This window comes from Ursus maritimus, unplaced genomic scaffold (assembly GCF_017311325.1).
Source record: "Ursus maritimus isolate PB19 unplaced genomic scaffold, ASM1731132v1 scaffold_24, whole genome shotgun sequence".
In the NCBI taxonomy this organism is placed as follows: Eukaryota; Metazoa; Chordata; class Mammalia; order Carnivora; family Ursidae; genus Ursus; species Ursus maritimus.
Genome location: NW_024424897.1, coordinates 3,085,080 through 3,091,079, shown reverse-complemented (window position 1 = coordinate 3,091,079; position 6,000 = coordinate 3,085,080).

Sequence of the window (6,000 nt, the reverse complement as noted above, 5' to 3'; positions counted from 1 at the left end):
CATCGCTCCACAACGAGACCCCTTACCTTTCAGGCAGTTTTTCCGGTGCCCCCACCCCAGCCCAGCCCCCTGCCCCTGGCAACCACTGCCTCCTGTGTCCGTGGCCTTGCCTATTCTGGATTCCTCGTATAAACGGGAGCACCCACCACGTGGATGTTTGTGTCCGGCTTTGCTGCCTCGATGTTTTCAGGGCTCTTCGGCATTATAACGTGTAGGAGGAACTCCATCCCTCCTGATGGCTGCGTGCTTCTCCTCCATATGAAGAGACCACGGTTTCTCCTCATCGGCCGATGGACACAGGGGTGGCCCACATTCTGGACGCTGTGGGCAGGGCTGCTACCCACATCTCTATGCGAGGATCTGTTCTTGGCTTTGAGAAAGTACACGTGTAGGAGAGGAGCTGCCGGATCACACGGTGCTTCTGTGTTTTCAGCTTTGGGAGGAATCACCCGTTTCTGGAGCGGCCGCGCTACGTCGTATTCGCACCAGCAGCGCAGGCAGCCGCGTGCGGTGCGTTCCGATTCCCCACATCCTCCCAACACTTGCTACTACCTGTTTGTTTTTATTCCCGTGCTGCACAAAGTGGCCGCCAACAAAGTGTTTACGTATTTGACCTTCCGGAAACTGTAAGTGATACGCAGGGGGCAGCTGGCGTGATGCCGCTTGCCCATACGGAACAGTCTAAGCAAGAAAAGAAGTGCAAAGGGGCAGGGAGCCAGCAAGTGTCGTGTCTAAACCCCAGAGCAGGTGGGTTCTCGACCCGGAGCTGGCAGCCAGGGTTCAAGCACCCTCCCCAGACAGGGCGGGCCGGGCCCTGGAGACCCATCTCATGGTGTCGGCCTGGGGCTTGTGGGTTTGGGGTGACTTGTCACACAGCAACACAGCTCTAACCCGCAAGCCCAGATGAAGCCGCGTTCCCTGCCTGGAGCCGTTCCCGACTCCTGCACACAATGGCTCGTGCCTTGGTTGGCCTTTGGGCTGCTCTGAGCCCGCAGGGCAGGGCTATCATGATTGGCGACTGCGCCCCTGGCGGCAGGCAGGTTCCCTCCTCCCAGATACGAGCAAAGTAATAACCGCCGCGGGGCGCGTCTTCCCGGGCCCCGGGCACCCAGAGCACCGCCTGCAGCATCTGATGCTGTTTGTGTGTCATTGTCCTGCTCCTTAATTGCTTCCTATGCGTGTGTGGAAGGGGCCGCAGGCATCTGGGCGGGCGGGGCGAGCGCAGCACCTTTTAACACTGGTTAAAACGCAGATGCCCCACCCACCCCACCCCGTTCTCGGATTGACTGCAGTCACCCCGAGGCTCTGTTGGGCCCAGGACCTTTGCATGCACTGCTTCCTCAGCATGGAACATTCTCCTCCTGGAGACAACTCAGCCTACAGGCACCCGCCCTGGGGGCTCTCTGACCTCCCTCCAGGCCAGAGCAGGTGTCCCTCCACAGGGCTCCCCTCTCCCAGCCCCTCTTCCTCTGTCCTGCCCCCACCTGCCAGCTTGTCTGCAAGTGTGTGGCTCCCACGTCCTTACCCCCCCCCGACGAGGCTGCCGATCCACGAGTCAGAGTCTCGCAGGTATTTCCAGTCTCCCATGTGCTTCGACACAGAGCACTCATTCACTTGTTTCCTTATTCAGTAGTTATTGAGCACCTACTGTGTGCCAGGCCCACGGAGGAGCCAAGCCCCCACCTCACGGAGAGTGGCTGAGTACTCAGGGTATGTCGGTCGAGCAGACAAAGGAGTGAATGCTCACAGTGGGGCCAACTACATGAGAAATGTGCGCGTGTGCGTGTGTGCATGTGTGTACACACACGTGAGTGTGCAGTGTGTACTGAGTGTGTGTGGTGTGTGTGGTGTGTATTTAAACGTGTATGTACGTACGGATGTGTGTGTATGATGGGTATGCACATATTGTGTGTGCAGTGTGTGTGGTGTGTGTGGTGTGTATTTAAACGTGTATGTACGTACGGATGTGTGTGTATGATGGGTATGCACATATTGTGTGTGCGTGTGTACTGTGCACGCGTGTGTGGTGTGATCTCTGCCGACGGTGCGGGGGCCCCCGAGCCCCCCGCCTCCCATCCCCAGCAGGTTCTCACGGTGGCACTCAGCCACAGGCAGACAAAGGAAGCCACCTCTGCCCTGTCTTTCAGCCGCTCCCAGGGAAAGGGAAATTGGGCATTTTCCCAAAGGCTCTGCCGATTTTTAAGAGAACAGGGGAGGGTGAATTGCCTGAAAATCTCTCTTGCAGATGGGATTTTTTAAAAGGTGAGGGAGACCAAAACAAAAAACCCAGACCAACCCAGATCATCCTCGTCAGGGAGGGCTCCCCTCTCGTGCCCCCTCCTGGTCCGAATTTCGTGCAAGAGGTCTCCTCCTCCAGCTAAAAGCAGCTGGGGGCTGCGAAGGCTGTGTGCTCTCAATTTCCCAACCTCGAGTCCAAGTTACCTTAAAGGAAGGTGCTCAGTCTCTGAGAGAGAGGCCGGCAGGGTCTGTTTCTCCTTCAAAGCCTGCTGCAGCCACGAGGCTTTCCGAACCCCACATGGTCCAAAAGTTGGGGTGCGTGGGGAGAAACCGCAGCACAAAATGACACCCGCCCACTGGGGTCCTCAGACGGCACAGCCCATGAACCTGGAGGAAGGCACCAAAAGCTCCCACCTCCCGCCCGGAAGTAAGGCCAGCCAGCCTCCTCCTCTCCCTGTGGCCGATGGCACCTGGGAAGCAGGTGTCCACCTGGGTAAGGCAAGTCCAAGACCAGGGCGGCAGAGAACGCTCTCAGCACTGGCAGAGCACAACCACGGAGACCCAAGACCAGCCTCCTGCTTTCCCTTTCGCAGGCCCACACCTGGGTGGTGGGTGGGAAGCAGAGGATTCCGGGCAGCCAGCAGTGAACCCGCGTGTGCCCCAGCCCGGGAAGTGCTCACACCTGCACACCCAGCCTGTGCCATCCTTCCAGGGCCTGGCCAGCAGCCGCTCGCTCCAGCGTCCATGGGTTACACAGGTGCCGCGCCATCTGCAGCACAGCCAGTGGCCCTGGGCCCCGTGCCCTTGGCAAGTGGCCCCACCAGCCCTGCATGGGCTGGAGGTGGAGATGCTGGGACCTGCCCATCTGCCCTGAGCAGGTGGCCAGGGGCTCCGGGGAGCAGGTGCGGTGGGCACAGAGGGGCGCTCCAAAGCTATGCAACAGGGCGGGCAAGACGGTGCCCCCTCTGCAGGGAGGCGCCTGGGACGGGGCAGAGAGGTAACACGGGCTGGGTTTGAGCAATCTCGCGAAGTGGTCCTGCCCAGGGCCTGCTGCACCCCACAAACGCCCAGGCCTCCTTCCCAAGCCCCCTCGGGCTCCCACTCCCACTCCCACACAAGGGCCTTGACGGCCGCATTTTCTAAGAAAACACAAATCAGCAAAGGCCTTCCTGAGGAAAGACAGACCCAAAAAAATCGCCATAAACAAAAATCTCTGTCACCACGGAGACCATTAAAAATAGCTTGCCCACCCTCCCCCCTTCTTCCCGGGTAATGTACAGCTGAGTGCCTTCACATCACATTATTATTACTTTTTAATGATGAATAATCTCCTCCTTTCCATAGGAAAATGGATCAACACACAAAGGTCCCAAAAGGAGTGCCACCTTAGGACGCACTTCCGTGTGCTGTTGAAGGTGGGCCGTGCGTGGGCTGCGTGCTTACGGCACGGTTAACCCCGTCTGTTCCACCCGGTCTCCCCATCTGTCCGTCTGCCCGTCTGCTCCGAGGTCATGCCGTGGATTCCCAAGAATGCAGACAGGAGAGGCTGGCCTGGCTGGGCTGAGGGGAAGCGGTGCCCTGGAGACGGCGAGAGAGAAGGGGTAGGTCCCGGGGAAGAACCAAACAGCACCAGTTCTCCGGCTGGAGACCAGCGGGCTCTGGTCTCAGCTCCTGCGGGCAGCAGCGGGGTGGCTTCTGTCCACCTGGCCAGGCATCTCCTAAGAGAAGCAGTGGGATGACTGGCTGGCCTGGCCATGGGGCTGCGACGGAGCCAGGGCCGCGGCAGAGGCCGGCACTGTCCCACTTTCCATCCGCCGTGGGTCCCAAGCCACTAACGCCCCCCGCTGCCAACAGGCACAGGCAGCCTCCGCGGCACACCACCCCTCGCGAGTGCATCTACCCACACTACAATCGTATCGCCAGGCCACACCGTCATCAGCAGCGACCTGAGTCTGGGGCGCTCCAGGGACTTCTGAGACCACTCCGAAGCTCAGGCCACACCCGTGACGGCCGCCAAGCCTCGGTGCCTGGGCTGAAGCCCTTGCAAAGCAGGACGGAAACTCTGTACTGTCTGAAAGCCCAGGTGGGTTCCAGAGAGGCAAACCCCCGACTCACAGAGTTCCACCCGCAGAGGGGCAGGGGGTACAGTGGGCGTGGGCGACACAGGTATCTCCTCGTCGGGCGGTCTGCGTGTGCTGGGGGCAGGAGGGGCCACGCTGCAGACCCAGGAGCAGCCCCCCACCCCCGGGGGCCAGCTCCTCCTGCCTCCCGAGTGGAAACACANNNNGGTCAGCTGTGGCAGGTTGGGTGGGGGAGGCCAGGGGCCGGGGCAGGGGGCACAGGGCGCCAGTGTTCACTTGGGCAGAGCTTCAGTTGGGGAAGGTGGTGAGAGTTCTGGAGGTGGATGGTGGTGACGGTAGCCCAACAGTGAGAATATATTTAACACCCCTGAGTTGCACACTTAAAAATGATTAAAATGGTCATTTCTGTGTTACATATATTTTACCACAATTTTTTAAAAAGCAGGAAAGTCTCTGGGATGCCCCCCACACTGCATCCAGCTGGGTGTCAGCTGCTGACTCTCCCTCCATACACACACACTCACGTTTTCCACGCTCAAAGTCAGCCAAGTTCTTTCTACAGCAAAAGAAGGTACCTGCCCCCAATTTTTTCTCCATCAGTTAATCTCCTAAAGCAACTTCGCGGAGAAGGATCCAAGCTGTGCTCAGCAGATCTGGCAATAGGCGGCTTCCAGGTGGGAGAGCTGCTCACCACTGTCACCTGGTACAATCAAGGGACACACCGTGTGGGCCAGCCAGGTGCCGCCCCCAGACCCCCACATCCACGGCGGGCATCCAGGAGTGTGGCTCAGTCCCCCACCAGCATCCCAGCTCTGGATGGCATCTCAGCAAAGACCCAGAGAAAGCCTCCAAAGGGACAGACCAGAACCAAGACAGAGAGGGACGGGAGGGGCTGTGCCGAGTGCCCGCAGCGTCCCTGAAGTGGGTGGCATCGCACCCTGCTCAGAAAGAGATGTGAGAGAGAAGACCCCACCCACAATGTGAGCACAGGGTCTGACGGAGGGTGCAGGGGGCGGGGGTGAAGATCTGGCTCACCAGGGAGGCAAGGAGGTGTCAGGGCATCAGGTTAAAGGCAATGCAACATCTCTCTGTGCGGACTCAGCTTGGGTCACAGCCCGGAGGCAAATACAACCAGCTTTAATGTGCAGCAACCATACCCACAGTCTGCGGGACAAATAGATTTTATGAGCCCTCCATTCACTATGGGTGATAGGGTTCCTGGTGCCGGGGGCCTGGATGGGCCAAGCCCGAGAGAAGAGCAGCATCCCAAGTCCTCCGGATGAATTCGCAGGATTACCCCCATGGCAGCTGAGCCATTAACCCACCGCTTCCCTCTTCCTCACACCACTTCTCTGCGTCTGTGGGCTGCCTTGCCACGTGTGTGCACACGTGTGTGTGTTTGTGTGTGTGTGTGTGCGTGTGCGTGCAATCTTGTGTCTGAGCCATATGCTGCTGTCACTTTGGCTGCTCACTGGGATGATGTCCCCTCCCCGGGAGGCCTCTCCTGGAGACAGGATGCAGTCCTGTCTACAACGTGAACTATCCACGGTGAAAGCAAACGCGGCACACAACCCAAGAGCACAGACTACTGCCACCAACCTCCATCTGCGCTGTGCCAATCTTCCTCCTGCAAGTGGCCAACGGCGGGATTTCCAGAAAGCTAAGGACACACCAGAGCTCC